Source organism: Alexandromys fortis, unplaced genomic scaffold (genome assembly GCF_014885135.2).
Source record: "Alexandromys fortis isolate MF-2015 unplaced genomic scaffold, M_Fortis_MF-2015_v1.1 scaffold_95, whole genome shotgun sequence".
Classification (NCBI taxonomy): domain Eukaryota; kingdom Metazoa; phylum Chordata; class Mammalia; order Rodentia; family Cricetidae; genus Alexandromys; species Alexandromys fortis.
In genome coordinates this window covers 2374740-2396879 of record NW_026067990.1, presented here as the reverse complement: position 1 = coordinate 2396879, position 22140 = coordinate 2374740, and positions in this window count along the sequence as shown.

The window sequence follows — 22140 nt, the reverse complement described above, 5'->3', positions numbered from 1 at the left end:
AACTTTGAACACATTGGCAGAGGAGACAATCTCCAGAATAGTATACCAGTAGTGCTGAAACTAAGATTCATAATTAATAAATTAGACCTCATGAAATTGAATATTTTCTGAAAAGTAAAGAACACTGTCAATAGGACAAAAACAACAGCCTACATGATGGGGAAAGATTTCCCCCAACCCCACATGTGACAGAGGGTTACTATCCAAAATATTTGCAGAACTCAAGAAACTAGACATTAACAAACCAAATAAACCAATTAAAATGGGATAAAGCTCTAAACAGAATTCTCAACAAAGGGACCTCAAATGGACCAGGAACACTTACAGAAATGTACAACATACTTAACCATAGAGAAATACAAGTCAAAATGACTCAGATTCCATCTTATATCAGTCAGAATGGCTAAGATCAAAAACACAACTGACAATTCATGCTGGTGAAGATGTGGATGAAGGTGAACACTCCTTCACTGCTGGTGAGAGTGCACACTTGTACAGCCACTTTTAAAATAAATATGAAAATTTCTCAGGAAATTAGGAATCCATCTAGATCAAGACTCAGCTATACCACTCTTGGGAATATACCCAAAGAATGTGTCATCCTACCACAGTGAACTAGCTCAACTATATTCACAACATTATTCATAATAGCCAGAAAATGGAAACAACCTAGATGCTCCTCAACTGAACAATGGGTAAAGAAAATGTGGTACAATTACACAATGGACTATTACTCAGCTGTTAAAAATAATGCTGTCACGATATTTGCAGGCAAATGGATGAATCTAAAAAGACAAGACCCAGAAAGACAAACACGGTAGGTACTCACTTATAAGTGGACATTAGCTGTTAAATACCGTATAATCATGTGACAATTGAAAGGTTTTAAAAGGTTCTTTAACAAGAAATACTCAAGGGGGAATGAATAACTCTCCCTGGAATAGGGAAATAGAAAAGATATTTCAGGTGGAATGGGTGTGTGGAGATTGTATCAGGGAGGATCAGGTAGGGAAGTGGGGGAAAGAATACTGGGAGAGACATTTGGAATTGGGTCATATTTCAGGGTCAATGTAGAAAACTGGCAAAGTGAAAACTCCCAGGAATCCATGAAGGTTACTCTAGAGAAGACTCTTAGTAATGGAGGACATAGAGACTGAATTGGCCATCTTCTTTTATCTAGCAAGATTTCCAGTGGAAGAATTGGGACACTAGCCCAGTCACAAAACTTTTGATCTAAAATTTGTCTTGCTTACAAAATATACTGAGATAAAGTTAATGCAGAAAGTATAGGGGTGGCCAACCAATGACTACTCCACCTTGAGATCCTCGCCATGAGAGGGAGCTCACACAGAACACTGCCTGGAGGTCCAAGAACCAGAGACTGATAGTCCAGAGACCTAGGATCAAGCCAAACATGACAAGCAAAACAAACATAGAATGAAATAATGCTTAATGATGCATTGTTATTGTAGAAAAGATCCTAGCATAATCATTATCAGAGAGGCCTCATCCAGCAACTGATGAGACCAAATATACAGAGCCACAGACAAACATTATGTAGAGTTTAGAGAATCATGTTAAGAGGGAGAGGAAGGACTATAGGAACCAGAGGGGTCAAGGCCACTGTAAGAAATTGCCCACAGAATCAACTAAACAAGGCTCATAGGAGCTCACAGAGACTGAACTCACAACCGGGTAGCTTGTATGGGTCTGACATAGGTCCTCTACATCTATGCTATAGTTGTATAGCTTTGTCTTTATGTGTGACTACTAACAGTTTGAACAGGGGCTGTCTCTGACTTCTTTGCCTGCTTTCATGCACCTTTCCTCCTCCTGAGTTTCTTGTCAAGCCTTAATATGAGGGGTTGTGCCTAGCTTTATTATGACTTGATAAAATATTTTTGGTTTATATTTCTGGGAGTCCTGCCAGTTTCTGAAGAGAAAGGAGGAGTAGATTAGGAGGACAGGGGACTTGTGGGGGCACTGGTAGGAGTGGAGGGAGGGAAAACTGTGGTTGGGATAAAATACATGAAGGAAGACAAAAATGAATAAGAAATATGAAAGTGATAGTCTCAGTAAAGATGACAAATGCTTACATGTAAAAAGTTACAATGTGTTTTGATCCAATTCAAGGTCATAGTGTATAACATGATATAAGTTCTCCTTCATTTAGAGATGTAGACAATAACAAATTTACCTTGATCATTTCAATAGATTAATGGGATATTTTCTACAGAAATTGTCATTGGCCGAGTAACTATTATCAGAAGGTGACTAGAGGTACAACCTCAGATGAATTTAATTGGTGTTATTTTCTTTTTGGTTATGCTAAGTACCACAAACACTTCCCCAAAACTTCTTGAACTTATCCTGCTAATTGCAGAGAATCTTGGGAAGGGAAGAAGCTAACAATTCATTTAACTTAATAAATAAAATACATTTAATGTGTGGCTATAGACAGGGAGTATACTTTCAAACTTAAATAAGGATATTATATTTATGAATATGTCATGACATAGGTGAATTCTGGGCCAATGTAAGTCAGCTAGTTTATATTTGGTATTTTGCAGTTGTAAAAACTCATTCATCTGGGCACTCTTGTATAAACTCATACCATTGGAACTTCATTTTTCTTAAAAATGCTATAAATATACATTATTAAGCTTGCTTCTCCCATGCTATTTTTGACAGGGCATAGTAAATTTATGTAATTCTATTTCTTATCTTCTTAAGGAGTCATCATTTCTTGAAGGTCCCTTTTATAATTGTGGAACTTTTGAGCAAGGGATTATTTTATTATGTATACTGTTTATCAGAGGGTAGTCTGAGACCACCTATTTCAGATGTTCTATATTTATGATGGAGACCTTTCAGTGTAGTCCATCTCACTGGATCTGTGTGGAAGAATGGAGTACAGATACTTATCTTTCTAATAAGTGATTTCATATATCTCAATATTTGACACTTGGTAATTTTGACAATAATCCAATCATATCATTTCCTAAACAAATAATTTGCAGTTCAATCAGGGGAAGCAGATTTTCTTCCAGAAATATAAAAGACTATTGACTTATCAAGCTTTTAAGGTATCAACCCAGGTTTTGTTTTTTGTTTTTGTAGTGTTCTAATTGTTACATATCCCAAACCTGTGTACATGTATCATAAAGTTTTCAGGAGGAAGAATTTTAGTGATATTCTTCCAAGACAAAAATACTTAAGATTTATTAATGTGTTTATTTATTGTATGCTTGTGACAATAGTGTCTCATTTCAGAGATCTAGGTAAGAGGGAATGCAGCCTCAAAGCAAAATGTTTATAAACAGAAAGTATTAAGAAAAATAAAACCTCAAGTATGTAATATGGTCTTAATTCAGACTCTAAATTTATGTAAAATATGTGCAGTTAAAATTGTTTTATAGAACATTCTGCAAAACTAAGCATCTTGAGTTCACTAGTAAAAAGAAGCTCCTGCCTACGTTGTATGCCCTTATCCTGAGTGTTATGGTATCTGTTATCTTTATTCTTCTCAGTTGCCATAAGTTTAATGAAAATGAGAACATTCTTGATATTGCTCAAAGGAACAGCTCTAGAAGTCAGTGTTCAACTGCCTTGAAAGTCCAAATGATTATTTTTTATTCTATTATGCCATACCTCAAGCAACACTTGTCATTTAAAGAGATGCATCATTTTGCAGCCCTGAATAGAGACTTCCTGTATTCTCTAGTCAATCTGTAGGAGAGAAAAAGCTTCCCTGTTGAAAACACTTTAAGCAATTTTGCCTATGAACAAATGAGAACTTCAGGCCCTGAAAAATTAAAGCTTTTTGAATGCCAACATGTGGTGCAATTTTACAGAAAAAAAATATTTTATAGGTAATTGGCTGTCTCCTCAGAACAATGACTCTCTGTCAGGTTGGCTTCATTTCTGTTCTCTTAAAATGAGAATGATTTTGTATCTGGGAACTGTGTGCCTTTCTCTGTTAGAACTGCCAGTTCTTGTAGTCCTGCCCATGTGTCCTACATCTTATCTTACCTGATAAAATGCTCTTACAGAGTCATTTTTTGAGAGTTTTGAAGCTTCATTTCTGCAAATTAAATTCTTGGCTTTTGAAGTTCCAGGTTTTACTCCTGATGATTTAGGTACATACCAGGATAAGAAATGAAGAGGAAAAATATTTCACCTCACTTAAAATCTTCCCCATATATGTTAACTGTCTCATCTGGAAGGCGAGAAAGGGCTTTAGTAGCCTTTTCAAGTTACAATTAAGGGATCCAGAGGTTTTATAGAGGGAATTCTAAGCATTACCTGTTTTGAAAAGTATACATCTTGTCAACTTCATATCCTGGTCCATCTTCCTTGAATACCTCTCCTTTATTTTTATTGGCTTTTTCCCCACTTTCCTATTCCATATCATTAATCTAAAAGGTGAAATAATAGCGATGTTTCATAACTTTACTATTTTTCTTGTCAGAAATAAATTCATGGTTTAATTGTTGTAATACTGACTTCTTCCTTACCCTACTTCAATGACATGCAATTAGAATATGGAAAGATATTAATAAACTTTATCTGTCTTATTTGTTTTGGTATGGATTTTTAAATGAGAAACCAATGATACTTTGACATTTTAGAAGAGATTTCTGCTCCTAAGTTCTCACATGAAAAGATAGGGATACCAAGTTAGAACATGTTATAATAAAAATGCTGTGGTACAAACCTTTGTTGCAATAGGTGTCACTAAATATAATGTACTTAGAGGGATATCACATGTTTATTTTAATCCAATATTACTAGGAACTAAAAAGCATGTAATTGTTTCTTACTTGGAACCACAGTTTGAAATTCAGCTTACTCTAATTGACAAGTTCATAAATATAGATAGAATCAAACAATACACGGTATTTATTGTTATCTTTTATTTAATGAAAGATTTTAAAGAATATTTATTCATGACATTTTCACGTGAGGTTCAATAGAGAAATAAAAATAAGTGCATTCGTTATAAACATTTTGGTTTAAAGTCCATGACATTTTTTTTTTAAATTTCTGTCTCCTCCCCGCCTCCCATTTCTCTCCCTCTACTCTTCTCCCGTCCCTCCACTCCTCTCCCCGTCCAGTCCATAGAGCAGTCAGGGTTCCCTGCCTTGTGGGAAAGTCCAAGGTCCTCCCCGCTCCGTCCATGTCTAGGAAGGTGAGCATACAAACAGACTAGGCTCCCACAAAGCCAGTTCATGCAGTAGGATCAAAACCCAATGCCATTGTCCTTGGCTTCTCATCAGCCCTCTTTGTTTGCCATGTTCATATACTCCGGTTTTATCCCATGCTTTTTCAGTCCCAGTCCAGCTGGCCTTGGTGAGCTCCCAGTAGATCAGCCCTACTGTCTCAGTGGGTGGGTGCACCCCTCGTGGTCCTGCCTTCCTTGCTCATGTTCTCCCTCCTTCTACTCATCATTTGGACCTTGGGAGGTCAGTCCCCTCATTTGGGCCATGGAAGCGCAGTCCGGTGCTCCAGTGTAGGTCTCTGTTTCTATCTCCAATCATCGCCAGATGAAGGTTCTATGGTGATATGCAAGATATTCATCAGTATGGCTATAGGTTAGGGCCATTTCAGGTTCCCTCTCTTCAGCTGCCCAAGGGAACTAACTGGGGACATCTCCCGGACACCTGTGAGCCCCTCTAGAGTCAAGTCTCTTGCCAATCCTAAAATGGCTCCCTTAATTAGGATATATACTTCCCTGCTTCCATATCCACCCTTCCTTTATCCCAACCATACCATTCCCCCAAGCACTCCCCATCCTCCCCTTCTCACGTTTCTCTCCCCATTTCCCCTTACCCCCATCAGACTCCACCCCCAAGTTCCCAATTTTTGCCCAGCAATTTTGTCTACTTCCAATATCCAGGAACATGTCTATATGTTTTTCTTTGGGTTCACCTTCTTATTTAGCTTCTCTAGGATCACAAATTATTGGCTCAATATCCTTTATTTATGGCTAGAAACCAATTATGAGTGAGTACATCCCATGTTCATCTTTTTGGGTCTGACTTACCTCACTCAGGATAGAGTTTTCTATTTCCATCCATTTGCATGCAAAATTCAAGATGTCATTGTTTTTAACCACTGAGTAGTACTCTAATATGTATATATTCCACACTTTCTTCATCCATTCTTCCATTGAAGGGTATTTAGGTTGTTTCCTGGTTTGGGCTATTACAAATAATACTGCTATGAACATAGTTGAACAAATGCTTATCTCTTCTATCTCTTTCACCCCATTGATTATGCTTGCATCTGAAGTTCCTGTTCATTTGCCCTGATTTCCCCTTTCCAAAGTTCCCTCAATTTTTATTTTCTTTATTGCCTCTATTTTAGTTTTCAAGTATTGAACTGTTTCATTCACCTGTTTGGTTCCTTTTTCTTTGTTTTCTTTAAGAAATTTATTGTTTTCTTCCAATTTTTGTTTTTATTTTTCTCAATTTCTTTAAAGGAATTTGGCATTTCCCCTTTACAGATCTCCATCATCTTCATAAAGTTATTATTATGGTCATTTTTCTTCTTTTGCATTGGAATGTTCATATCTTGCTGTTGTAGAGCCACTAGGTTCTGGTGGTACCATATTGCTCTTTAGGTTGTTGAAAGTATTCTTGTACTGGTGTCTATTCTTTTCCTCTTCTGGTCAGTGAAGGCAGTCTCTGTGCTTTTTGGTTTGACCAGTGTAGTTGGGGTCTGTGTCTCAGGGAGGTGCTCTTGATCTGATTGGTGCAGTTGCTGTCTGTGTCTCAGGGAGCTACTGAGGTCACTGGGGTTGGGTGTGTTTGGGGGTAGAGTTGTACTTATAGATTATAGGGTTCGATGGGACAATAGTGGGAACAGTGTGCCCAAAGGAGCCTTGCCTGCTGACGAGCTAATGCGACTGAAATTGATAGGTAGGGTCTGGGATTTTTCCATGGGGCGTAAAGCCTAAAGACTGCCATGTCTGGCTAGGAAGCCAATCCCTCACCTCTTGGTTTCCTTGGTACAGTCGCTGTCTGTGTCCCTAATTTAGCATTATTAAAAGTTTAATGGTATGCTTCTTATATACTCTTTGTAGTTCGGATTTTGTCCAGAGATATAGACTATTGGCAGATAAAGCTATTTCAGGAAATCTTAACAAAAGTTCTATATGCAGAGGAGCTTAGAACATGCAATATCACTAGCGGTCACATGAAATACATACTGATAGAAGGTTGTTTTCATTTTAAAAGAAGGAATGGTTTTAGAGAAGTGGCTCAGCAGTTTTGAACACTTGTTGTTCTTGAAGGAGACCTAGACTTAATTCTCAGGACCTACATTGAGTCACAACTATCTCTAACACCATTTCTAAGAGATCTGACTCTTTCTGACCTCCATAGGCCCTGCATGTATGTGATATATAGACATGCAAAACACAATGGGTACAGACAAAACACCTAAACACACAAAATAAACATAGGCAAATCATAAAATGGCTGAAGCAGAGTAAGGTATGGTAGTACATGCCTGTAATCCCAGAACTCTGTCATTTTCTTCTCACTGCTCTCATTCTTGTCCCCACGTTTTCTATTTAATACAGTAGCCAGAGGGATTCTGATAACCTGAAAATCAAACCATGCCACTCATCTGTTCAAAACCCTCCCAGTGGTGACCCAAGTCAAAGTTTGTATCATAAACTCCAAGATACTACATGACCTTACTGACTTGTCCCACTCCAAGTGCTTCTAGCATTGCTCCATTCACTCTCTTTTCTTGCTGCCCTGTAAAGCACAGGTACTGGAACAATGACTAGAGAGGTTAAGAGCACTTGATGCTTTTTCAGAGGACCAGAGTTCAGTTCCCATAGTGGGACCTACACACATATGAACTCACAGAGACTGAGACACCATGTACTGGGCCTACATGGGTCTGAACTAGGTACTCTGGTTATGTAACTGTTTTAATGAGATTTCTCACTGAATGTATGAGTAAATCTTGAATTCTTGTGCCTTCCCTTGGACTTTTTTCCTTCTTTTGGTTTGTCTTGTCCAATCCCAATGTGATTGTTTTTTGCTTTATCTTACTATATTATGTTCTATTTTACTATTACCCCCTGGAAGCCTATTTTCTAATGAGACACAGAAAAATAGTAGATCCAGATGGGAGCAAAGGGGAGGAGGATCTGGGAGGATTAGAAGGAAGGGAAACAGTAACCAGGATATATTATGTGAGAAAAAAATCTATTTCCAATAAAAGGGAAAAAGTTTTAAAACATGAAATTTTACAGCTTACCAAACAAGAGAATAAAATGGAATGAATGTTGTGTTTAAAGAAACACTGGCTAATGATCAAAAGCCAACATGAGAAAGAAACTGAAGCTAAAATAAAATTTGAAGGCAGTGTCCTGGAGCAATGCCTTTCTTCTAAGCCAGTGCTTATTCTCTTGTTTCTATGTTTGGTTAGTTGCTTGGAAAGTTCTAAAATAATTTCATAGACCTGAAGAAGCAATTAAATGACAGGAATTTTTGAAGCTATATTAGTGTGTTATTATATTTTAACATCTAAGAAAGCTATTTTGGAGCAACTAATGCAACGCAAAGTAATATTCAGCTTAAGTTGGCTTTTGCTGAGAACTAATTTATATCCAGTAAATTTTACCCATTTGGAATATTAAATTTTATTAGTTATAAGGCATGTATAGTACATGTTCAAAACATTTTTATTCATATCAAAAAGTTTCTTCATGTCCCTTTATAGTTAATCCTTTCTTCCTACACCAAGTTCTTGGCAAACAGGAAATGGGCTATATTTAGTGTGATTTTTTATGAGTTTGACTTTTCTGAAATGCCACACAAGTGACATAGATTTTATGCTGAGTATTTTTCACTTAATATAATTGTTTCAAAAGTATCCATGTTGCTCATATGCCACAATCAGTTTTAGGACAAAATAATATATGTACTTTGTTGTTAGGTGAAAACATGAAACAAATAAGAAGACATTTCAATAATCTTCTTTCAAAAATCATCAGCATATTAATTTATTTTAAAATATTAACTCCTGGTTTTACGGATACATATAGGATTTATAATATACATATTGCAGTGTTCATAAGCTTAACTTTAAGAACTATAAGTTTCATAATCTACATCAGTAATCTACTAATTTCTGTACATTTAGGGATCTTATTTGTAATTTCTAAACTTTGTGATGCACCTGTGCATTTGTGAAGACACCTTGCTCCTGAGAGTAGAAACCCTGGATATAAACTGATCACAGGTTTCTCAGTTTGAGAAATAAAAGAAAGGGGCTTGGTTATAGTAAGTACAATGAATATAAAAAAAGATAATTCTATTACTCAGAAGGATCAGTATGGTGGAAAAAGTACAAATCAGACTATAAAAATTAACAAACATATCAACAAAAACAGTATATTGGAATAACTCCCCTTTATTGAATAACACATTAAGCATTTAATTTCTATTATTGTACTAAAGACTTGTTTTAGGTTTTCCCTTAAAAATATTTACTTATTTGCTATTCTTCTTGAAGAGTCTCTTTACTCCTGTGCCTTAGAAATAACTGCATTTATATTCCTCACCTAACATTTTAATAAATATATCTAAACATGTTTTCTTATCGCCCATAGTTAGTTAATATATTGTTCCTTCCACTATTACAAGCACATGTATAGTTTACTTCCCTACATTTGATGATTCCTATCTTTACACTTAATCTTTGTGTTTCAGAATCGCTGGGAGCTTGTTGTTACATGTTTGCCATCATCACCATTACTAAATGATTGGTGTGTATGGGGCTGCTGAACACATGAGTGAGTTGGATTTGGTAGTATGCCTTGTCCTTCATTTTATTGTTCATGTATCTGTTTTTTTTAACTTTGATGTTCATGTATCTGAGCAATATGGCTCAGAAGTCAAAAGCAATGTCACAAAACCCGAGTACCTGAATTTAGTTCTTGAAACCTCAATGGTAGATGGAGAGCAAAGACCTCTTAAAGTTGTTCTCTGACTTCTAAATGTGCAATTTGAGAAGTATACCCCTACATATGCGAGTGAACATAAAATAACTGTGTGCTCATGTGGTTTATATGTGTGCTCATTTCTTTGATGAGGGTTTGTAGGCAAGAGGTTGTAGGTTGACATTGAGAGCCTCCCCCAATCATTTTTTCACACTTTATTCCTTCAGATGGGCACTTTTCCTGAAAGTGAGGCTCACAGATTGGCTAGACTGTCTGGCCAGAGTCACAGATATCCTCCAGTATCTGCTTCCCCTTCTTTGTGATTGCATTGGTATGTGACTTTTGCTATTCTTTTATGTGGATATCAGAGAACTCAGGTTCTCATGTTTGCAAGGCAATTTCTTTCCCACTGAGATCCCTCCTCAGCCAAAATTTATTTGCATTATAACTAAAAGAAAACATTTCGTGTTTCTTCCTTGGGCCAGATATTTTTGCTGCTTACTCTGCATTTGGAAGATGAAAGGTTAGAAAAGGTGAGTAGGAAGGAGGGAGGAGAGCAGGGAGAATGGGAGAGAGTTGTCTTACTGGTTTTCATTCCATTTGGGCATCCTTAAATTCACACTGTTAGTTAACTAAACCTTAAAGTTTGCTCTGCGACATACTGCTTCAAACCTAATGTGTCCCATCATCTTTTATATCCTTTTTCTATTTTCCACCTTGGGCGGATTTCTTTTTCAGTCCAGTTCCATCAGCATTCTACTCCATCTGGCATTTCTCACTTTATAGAGGTAAAACAGACACACAGTTAGGATCTGGTTTTTGAATCAATGCTTTTAACCAATAAGCTATATAGCATTCTCTATGTGTTCTTAAAAGTTCCCCAACTGAATAAAAAGGCACAATCTCCTCAAGAAACATTTATCTTCATTAAAATTGGCACAACAACATGGAAATATCGCTAAACTTTTATCCTTAGCTCTTGTCTCTCCAGAGTATTTCTATATATATTCATAGAGCTATTTTTGTTTGAACTATTGCTGGTACTGTAAATAGTTTTATTTTTTCTTTGTTTTCATTTATAAGCCATAATGGAGAAAAGAAATCTCATCTTAATCAGTTACCTATAAAACAACAGCAGAACATTTGGTCCTTGACTAGTTTTAGAGATGAAAGGATATTAAGCTTTTCAATTTTAAATCCACTGAATACAAGTAAACTAAAGCTTAAAATACCTTAATTAGGAAGAGCAGTTTGTGCATATTTAAGTGGTTATGAAAACTAAATCACATGCATTTGAAAAGTATTTGGAAATCCAAAATAAACTCACTCTGTTTCCCATGATGGATGTTTTATCCATCTGAGTCTCCCTCTCACAGAAATGTCACAAGTATTCATGCCTAAAGAGAAAGGCTGTAGAGTAAATGAATCCTCAGAGACCTCTCTCTTGAAAACTTTGAAAAGTACCTGTGAAATCAAGTTGGTTCAGTTCATTGCTGTGTAGTTCCTGTACAATTCACAATGCATATTTTCCTTTTCTTTTTAAATAGACAAATATAGAGGGCTCGTATTTTTCTTCTGTTCAATATTTTTAGTCAAATGTATTCTGTTCAAAAAGATTCAGGAGGCAAGCCTGTAAGACCTAATTGGTAAAGAAAAAAGAATGGTCATATCAAACTCATTTCCCTGTAAATTGAGGACCACCCTTAGGCCAGCAATTTATGTATTACATGACTGTAAATCATGCACAGATGGAATGAGGGAGATACTTTGATTGAACTAATGGCTCTCCTAAATCATTGTCATTTTGAATGAAAACTTATCGTTATGTGGGACCCACCCCTGTATGCTGTAAATACTATTGGTTAATAAACTAAGTTTTTCTATTATCCCAGCATTCACTATATAGATTTTGTTTCTTAGAATAGATCTACTTGTATTGAACATTTGAAAACACACCTTGACCATGCATTCTCTGATTTTCTCTCCTTGGTCTTCCAGATCTCCGCCTATTCTATAAATCTTACTTAAAAAAATGCTTGATATCTGTCATCCTAACTCATATGTTGATTTTGAAATCAAAATAATTTGCCCCTACAAACTGCTTGCCTTGTTATTTAAGCTTGCATGATGCTAAGTCTAAGTTACTTTACAATTCATCTTTTCATAAATAATAGTACTAGACTTAGGTATACACCAAACCATCCTATCCTCTCATTAGTTTACCATATCTCATATCTGCTGATCAATCAGTATTAATCTTAGACAGTTTTAAAAATTCATTATCCACTTTCATTTATAACAAATAGTGTTCTTGTGTGACAAATTAAACACTTAAATATCTGCTTGTCAAAAAAATATTGTGTGACAAATTTATAGTAATAGAATCAAAGAGTTTGTAGCACTTAACTTTTGCTTTTCATTTACATATAAAGACTTTTCTGCATTGCCACTGAAATTTCTTTAATCACTGGCTTTCAAGTAAACGACATAGAAGTAAAATAGTAATAAGAAGATAGGGAAATACAAGAATAGTGAGAAATTTCATGAGACTCAAAAACAGGAATCCAACTGGGCTTAAGGGAGAAGCAGACACAAATACTGTCAGGATTTGTTAACTTTTATCTCTCCTTTTCCCTTGTTTATAGGCTTTATTCTGTCTCCGCATGATTGACCAAATGTCTGTTTATAGTTCTTAAATTTCCTCAAGACTTTCCTCAAGAGAGACTAACTTTATTTTTTACCCTCCAACTTCTATTTCACACAAAGGTCTTGTCTTGATTTGGTTCCCGATGCAGGTTTAAACTTAATACCCATATTTTGATGTATGGAATGGCTACCCTCTCATTATTTGCATTTATAGGTAGGAAGTTCTGGGAAAAACTGGTATAAGATATGGTAGTATATATACACACATGCCCTTAAATATATGCATTTATGAGTTATGTAATATTTATTATTCTTTTCATTTATGTATATCAGTGTTACATAGAATAACAAATTTCTCATTTATATAAGTGATATTATTTATAGTCTCTTGAATATTTCTAGCAATGAAGAACTTGCTACCATGTGAAATGTACTTAGATTTTTTTTATTGATTTTTATTGAGCTCTAGATTTTTCTTTGCTCCCTTCTCTGCCTCTCCCCTCCCATTCAACACTCTTCCAAGGTCCATATGTTTCGGATTCTTGAAAAAATATTACCGCCATTACTTTGCCACTTGTTTTTGTTTTATAAGTCAGATTTCATATTGTATAGCTTAGAACACTGCAAGACCACCAAACCAAAATGTGAAATGTAGAAATATACTTGAAAGTGCATTCACCTTGAATCTATATTTTCTTTGACATCAAATCAGCAGTTAGGATGACACTGTGCGTATCTCTCAGACAGAAACAATGGTACTGTGGAGACTTTTCTGGTGTAACTCAGACAAATTTTCTTGGCATTGGTAGGGATAAACAGAGAAAAGTAAACGATGATTAATTGATGTTACATGTTTTGATTACTGTTACCTAAGTTACTCCATTAAAAAAAAAGTGGGATTTTAGATTGGACCTTGCCATGATAGCTTCCATATTGCAAGGAGCTTTTGATTTCTTTTTGTGGATGGAAGATGACTCAGAACAAGGATGGACAAATGGATGGCACTATCTATCTGGCACTATCAATGAAGCCTAGGGTCATAATTGACTTATTCCTGGGCGAGGAGAGAATGACACTCTATAAATTTATTAGGATGAAGTAACATTTTGGGTCACATGTATGTATTAATGTCATCTCATATAGACAAGGCCTGAGAACTAATTGGCCTCATTGAGCCAAGGAAAGATGTAATTCCTTCACATGAACCCTATAAGAATGTAGTTACCTAGTGTTACAATGATGTTGTCCACACAGTTCTCTCATCTGACTACCCAGTGGGCAAGTTGAGAACCAGCAAGAAGAGAATTTCTCCTCTCTAGAGACTGCCACCTGGTAAGTTATTTCACTACCCAGATACACATTTCTTTTTTTTAAATTAAATGTGTTTTTTTTAATTATTATTATTATTAAAAATTTCCACCCGCTCCCTTCCTCCCCTTTCCCTCCCCCATCCCCTCTCCCTCTTTTTCCAGCCCAAAGAGCAGTCATGGTTCCCTGTCCTTTGGGAAGTCCAAGGTCCTCCCCCCTACATCCAGGTCTAGGAAGGTGCACATTCAAACTGGCTAGGCTCCCACAAAGCCAGTACATGCAGTAGGATCAAAACCCAGTGCCATGGTCCTTGGCTTCTCAGTCAGCCCTCATTGTCCACCACGTTCAGAAAGTCCGGTTTGATCCCATGCTTTTTCAGTCAGAGTCCGGCTGGCCTTGGTGAGCTCCCATTAGATCAGCCCCACCGTCTCAGTGGGTGGGTGTACCCCTCGTGGTCCTGACATCCTTGCTCATGTTCTCCCTCCTTCTGCTCCTCATTTGGACCTTGGGAGCTCAGTCCAGTGCTCCAATGTGGGTCTCTGTCTCTATCTCCATCCATCACCAGATGAAGGTTCTATGATGATATGAAAGATATTCATCAGTATGATAATAGGATAGGGCCAATAGCAGTCGTCAGCTGCCCAAGACACTGATATCTTCAATTTTGCATGCAAGTAGATTGAAATAGAAAACACTATCCTGAGTGAGGTAACCCAGACCCACAAAGAGGAATATGCTATGTACTCACTCATATGTGGATTCTAGTCATAAATAAAGGACATTGATCCTATAAGTCGTGATCCTAGAGAAGCTAAATAAGAAGGTGAACCCAAAGAAAAACATATAGTTATCCTCCTGGATACTGGAAGTAGACAAGATGGTCAGGCAAAAATTGGGAACTTGGGGGTGGGAGTGGGGTGAGGGTAAGGGGAGATGGGGAGAGAAAAATGAGAAGGGGAGGATGGGGAGAGCTTGGGGGAATGGTATGGTTGGGATGGAGGAAGGGTGGATATGGGAGCAGGGAAGTAGATATCTTAATTAAGGAGTCATTTTAGGGTTGGCAAGAGACTTGACTCTAGAGGGGTTCCCAGGTGTCCAAGGAGATGTCCCTAGCTAGTTCCAGATACACATTTCTATCTGCTTCTTTGCTTCTCAGGCTCCCAAAACCTCTATAACTCTTGTGTGTACTCTATGACATCCACACCCTCCTCACACACACACATAATGTGTGTTCAAAGAGTTAATATTGTTATGTAAAATTTAAGTAAAATAAGTTGATTTTGTTTCAGTCAGGATTATTAAGTAAAGTGTTGAGTGTCTGATAAACTGTTATCATTGAACCTGCTATATTTTGTGAACTGATTGTTATTCAGTAAATTTTGAAGTTGTGTAAAGACCCAGATACGTTTGTCTATGTTTTCCTGATGCAGCACATTTAGGACACTATAAATTTTACAGTGTTCTAAAAATACAGAACGATAATGGGTAAAATATGGAAATGATGATAAATTAAAAAGTATTAATATTCAGCATCATTTTTCCATTTTGTAGAAATTATTACACATAAACTTGTTATGTTTCTATTTTCAACATATAATCACAGTGTTTTAAATATAGATTCATAACTTATAAACACTTGCAGATAACTTATTCATACCAGACTTGGTTAAGGATTTTTATTGTCATCTCCTTGTCTGATGCTTGTGTGTTCTAATATGAAGTGAGGAGAGCAACATAACCGTCATTTGAATTTTGTGAAAACCCTTCAATTTTCAGTGTCTGTTTTGTGGGCTGTAACAAATAGATTTGCAAAATGTAGAATAAGCTGTGGGGATTGAATTAAATATCTAACAAATCAGCACTTTGTATAACTGATAAAATTTGTTTTTCCTTAAAATGTCTAAATAATTAAAAAATTCAATGGATAAATAAAATAACATATAAGCCTAAATTTATGAACTTAGAAGTAAAATCAATGGTCTTAAAAGGTTTTTCATTTACCAGTATTTTTTTTTGGCTTTTTGAGACAGAGATTCTCTGAGCTTTGGAGCCTGTCCTGGAACTAGCTCTTGTAGACCAGGCTGGCCTCAAACTCACAGAGATCCGCCTGCCTCTGCCTCCTGAGTGCTATGATTAAAGGCATGCACCACCATTGCCTGGCTTAACTGTTGTTTTTTTTATTATTTCATTTCTTTTTGTAATTAAATCTTTTTCATATAATACATTTTATAATGTTTTTCCCTTTCCCAAGTCTTCCCAGGTCCTCCCTTCCTCCTTACTTCCCTACTCATCTAATTTTATGTTCTTTCTCTCTCTAATCAGTATTTTGCTATGTGAGTTTACTGTTGAAGAATCCAAGAGGTGGAATTGTCTGTAGAATTTTTATAAGTACTTCAGAAGTGAATATTTTCAGAAATTGTTACTGTCAAAGTGGCCTGCAGAACCTATCATAATTGACATATTAACATTCCTGGGGCAACCGTTAATCTTAAAGTGTGAATACTTTTCTCATGAAATAAATGAAGAGAAATGAGAAAACTATTATTATAACAAAATTTTAAAATCAGATAAAATAAGATGTAGTTTTTTATTTAGTCATGTATCTTTTCTAACTTCCAGGAAATGATAATTAACTGTGTCAAATATACCTTTTAAATTTTTCTATGTATTTTGCATGCTTGTGGTTCCCAGTTGGTTCATATTCCTCAATGTAGCTAAACACAATTATTTATTTCTGTTGAATCATAGCCAATTTCCTTTTGAATTAAAAAAATAAAAGAAAAATGGTTTTGATATATATCTCTTAGCAATGATACACCTTTGAAGCTTGTAGATGCTTCTAGACAATTTTATATACATCTTTATTTCAGCCTTGCCTTCTTGTCAGATAGATAAAGTAGATGAAGTCCTGACTTCCATGCTCATGTTCTCTCTCCTTCTGCTCTTCATCTGGGCCTTGGGAGCTCAGTCCAGTGCTCCAACGTGGGTCTCTGTCTCTATCTCCATCCACCGCCAGATGAAGGTTCTATGGTGATATGCAAGATATTCATCAGTGTGACTATAGGAGAAGGCCAGTTCAGGCACCCTCTCCTCTGCTTCCTAAGGACCTAGCTGGGGAAATCTCCTTGGACACCTGGGAACCCCTCTAGAGCCAAGTCTCTTGCCAACCCTAAAATGGCTCCGTTAGTTATCTTCTTCCCTGCTCCCATATCAACTCTTCCTCCATCTCAACTATCCCATTCTTCCAAGCTCTCCCCAGTCCTCCCCTTCTCCCTTCTCTCTCCCCATTTTCCCTTACCCCTACCCCACCCCCACCCCCATGCTCTCAACTTTTGCCTAGCAATCTTGTCTACTTCCAATATCCAGGAGGATAAATATATGTTTTTCTTTGGGTTCACCTTCTTATTAGGTTCTGTAGGATCTCGAATTATAGGCTCAATGTCCTTTGTTTATGGCTAGAATCCACTTATGAATGACTTTTTGGGTCTGGGTTATCTCACTCAGTAAAGTATTTTCTATTTCCATCCATTTGCATGCAGAATTTAAGACGTCATTGTTTTTTTACTGCTGGATAGAACTCTAAAGTGTATATGTTCCACATCTTCTTTATCCATTCTTCTATCGAGGGGCATCTAGGTTGTTTCCAGGTTCTGCGTATTACAAATAGTGCTGCTATGAACATAGTTGAACAAATGTTTTTTTGTAGTATGATTGGGCATCTCTTGGGTATATTCCCAAAAGTGGAATTGTGAGATTCTGAGGTAAGTTGACTCCCAGTTTCCTAAGAAACCGCCACATTGATTTCCAAAGTGGTTGTACAAGTTTGCATTCCCACCAAAAATGGATGAGTGTTCCCCTTACTCCAATAAGATACATGTTTATATGGTGCCAAAATTAAGTGATTTTTCCAAAGCCTTATTTGTTTCTACATAATGGATATTCTCAATAATTTAAACATAGAGAATTATTTTCAAACTCCAAATTCAGTGTTTTAATGTTTTTTTGTATGTGTGTGTTTTTTATTTATATATAATGTTTAGGGTCCCATTAATATAAGACTGACAAAAAGTTTTAATTAAAAAAATCACTGCATTTTTTACCACTTAATGTAGAACCAGAGAATTAATATTGACAGAAACAGTCATAGGCATTTGTTTGAAAAGTTAAGCTAGACAATACCCCTTTCTGTTTAATGCAACGTTACATTACTGTTTGGGGTTAAATAATCATTTTACATTTTTTACAATTTTAGTATTATGCTATCAAGGCAAATATATATCAGCTAAGTACCTACAGTTTTCAAATTGATATTGAAAATTTTTATGGTATGTAAAAACTGTTCATATATAAAACATATATAACCTACTGCCTCTTACTTGATTGTTACTTTTTAGTACTGTTGTGATTCTCCCTGAGAATATTGTAGCAGTTTATTTTTTGTGTGTGGTGGTAGACAAATAAGTTTATTATAAGATACTTGATCAAAGTATCATGGAGATTCTTTCTGGAGATTCTTTCTCTAAAGTTCCTTCTTGTCTAGAGGCTGAATCAGGTGCAGGTTGTGGAGTAGGTGAGTGATCACAGACAAGTGGGCGCCTTCTCACAGGCAGGGTTTTATTGCCAAGTGATGTACCTCTGATCAAAATCACGTACTCAGGATCACAATGTTTCTTAGATCTTCAAATCTCAAGAAAAAAAAAAGACCATTATTTCCTCAGGCCGTTCTTGTCACTGATTAGTTTGCTGGAGTGCATGCAGTTCCTGATGTATTAAACGCTGAGCCGTAGGTTAGAGGAGGCAGATGCCCTGAGGTCCTCTTGCTGATCACCAAACTCATTGAAATGAAAGAAAATGACTTTGCCCAATTGTTGGGAATGATAAGGGTCAGGTCAGCTTAAATAGGAATTGAGTTCACGATCTGTTCTCAGTACACTAGAAAAGGAGATGACACCAACATTCAAAGGTCTATAACAAAGAAAAACACAAAGACTGAGGGTTGCAAATATTTTTGCTGCTCATAAGGTAAGTGAAGTTTGGATGGTAACTACATATACAGTACGTGTTTTAAATGAAATGAATGCTTTACATCAACCGTTCATCAATAAATCAGGAATGAATAGTGACTAGAAAGTATGTTCAAAACAAGACTGTACTTCCTGAGAGACATATGCTGCCATTCATTTTCTTTTCTTTTATGCATAGAGATTTGTTTTACCTCTTTTCCTATGCTTTCTGGCTTATTTTTCCACTCAGAAGAAAATAAATATTATATAACAACTGATTTTTATAATAAATGAACATCACATAAATATGAATACAAATCATGCCATAAATATGTAGAATGAAAATTGTTATGTATTGCTTTGGAAGGAACAAATTTGCAAGTGCCTATAGTTACTGTTTTGTGCAATCGCCCATTTTTATGATACTGATCTGTATTTATAATTGAGTACCATCATATTTTGGCAAGCATGACAAGCCCAAGAATGACCTCATGCAATTTAGGTGCCTTTTATTATGTAATATTTGATTCTCAAGCCAAGACAAATCTTGCTCTAGTCTGCATTATGTATATTGTATTCTTAGTCTTTCAAGGGATATGTTGCTTAATACTGTGATTAATTGAAAAGTCAGGAAATTGTGAATAACCTCATTCTAAATCTTTAAAATAAATTTTATACCTAATTTAAACCTGATTGAAACTATAATCTGAATAATATCTTCCTTTCTATTATTGTCGTTACTATATCCAAAATATTTGCAATGTATGAATTTTTTAGTTTGTACAAAATGAATTGATAAATTTAATCAGGAAAAATCAAGTATATGTAAGAATGCTACAGTAGGAAGAATTTTCAAATGCTTCCAAAGATATCTGGCCCTTACTGTATAAACAAACATGAATTCTGGTAGTGTTATGGAAATATTGTTATATGTAATTAAAGTCTCTAAACTTTCTTACTAAGCATTTTAGCTCCACTTCCCATAAATAAGATGTGGAAGGGGTTTCTCCAAGATACCTCTCATTTGTGAATTTGTCTCAATGTAGTAACCATATAACATTAGTGATGTGCCTTTAATATGAAGTATTAATACATATACAAAAATAAAATATCTAATTAGGTAACTTTTAGATCTATGAGATATTTGTGAGGTTTGTCATAACTAGGTGAGAGTTTAAATCTGTATCTACAGGTCATAAAAGAAGAAATCGGAGAATCAGCAAGTGAAACAAGCACAAAGTTTATACTGTATATTTAAAACTGGAGATAAAGAAATTAGTTGGCTTCAAGGATCTGAGAGTGACCTTACTTAACTACCAGCAAGAAAAGGCAGATCTCATTTCTGAAACCATTCAATTCCACCTTAACCTGAATCAATTTGAAAGGATCAAAGCACCAGAGCACACACTGATCCCAATCTTAGGGAAAACTTGATCATAGAACTCAGCCAAGGCATCTTTTTAAACTGTGAGGTAAGAAATGAGTGTTGCTTTACGCTGAAAATGTTGTGTTAATTTGCTAGGTAGCAATAGAAAACAGAGATAATTTGCCTTTTCAATCTGTATTTCCTCTCCAATGAGCAGTGACTGTAATTACCCTCATGTTTTCAAAAAAGGAAAAGGTTTTAGTGTTTAAAAGTCCTGCAGTTCTCACAAAGTGATTTAGTGGCCTTAACTTCATTTGAGATAGACTCTCATTTTATAATCTAGACTGGCTTCTGAGGCATGGCAGTCCCTACAGCTTCTGCCTTCCATGTACTGCAATTTAAAGTTTTAGCAACAGTGTCCAATTCTATTATAATTTTGTAAAGTTTTAGATTTCTTTATTTCATGTGCATGAGTATTTTCTCTCTCCATGTACATACACACACACACACACACACACAAACACACACACACACACACACACCTGTTATCTGTGGAAATCAGAAGGGGGCGCCAGAGACCCTAGAACTAGAGTGATGGATTGTTTTGAGCCCACATTTAGCTATTGAGAAGTGAACATGGGTTGTCCACAAGAACAAGTACTCTTAATAACTTAACCATCTTTCCAGTCCCAATATATTTTTTATCTATCCCCTTTGCTGAGTACAATCTTTTCTTCGTCTGTTTCTGTACCAATGATTTCATAATACTCTCCACCTAGAAATAGTCCCTAAAGGACTCTTTAGTATCTCCAGTATAAATATAATTCTTTAAGATTTAACTCAAATGCCATGTCTCAAAACCAGCTATTAATTCCTACAGCTTTTATGAATTTCACTTCTCTTTACCTTCAGAGATTTATCCTAAAGCTCTCATGAATTTTCCAAGTTCTTCACTGTATATTATTTATAATATTTTAATTTTCTTTTTAAGGAGGTATCATCACTATAACACTTTTGCTATCCTGCATATAAGTAGTAAATTCAGTACTGGGTGGAGAGATAGGTAGAATATAGATAGAAATAGAGATTAATGAGTTAGTGAATACAGAGAGATGACTTTTATTAACTTAATTATCTATTCAACTTTCCATTCCCCCTTTGTAAATTTCTCTTTCTTTGATTTGATTTTTACCCATCCTAGTCTTCTCATCTTCACACTTTTCCAAAGTTGAATTTCCTATTGGTGTTCTTTTCTTCCCAGACATATAAAGGAGTAACTTGAAAACCCACTGAATGAGAAATTATGCTATTATTTTAATGCTCTGATTTTGTCCAAGTGTTTTGCTGAATGTGAGATATGTGATAATTCAGCTGCTCTCACATAATTCTGAAATAACATTCAGAAATACATCTTTATTTTATATATTGATATGCATGTGTATGTGTTTGAATTATCCAGATATTTTTAGATTGTTTTAATTTGTTTGTCTATTAAGCATTTGCAAAATATAAGTAAAAGTAAAAATCTACTTCACCTGGTGGTGCAATGTTGAATTCAAGCTACTTGAAAAACTGAGGCAAGGGAACCATAAATTAATAGCTTGGTAGAGATGGGCATCAGGATAGGTCAAGGCAAATCTGAACAATCTGGCAAGATGTTTTCTCAAGATAAAATATTTTCTCATGGCTGATGATAGAATTTGGAGAATATTGGACACTATCCCTAGTACTCTCTTTCTCCCCCTTTTTTCCCTTTTCCCACACTTTCTTCCTTACCGTCTCTCACACACATGTGTACAATCTCTTGCTCTCTCTCAGTGTATGAATCTTTCTTATACTCATAAAAATCA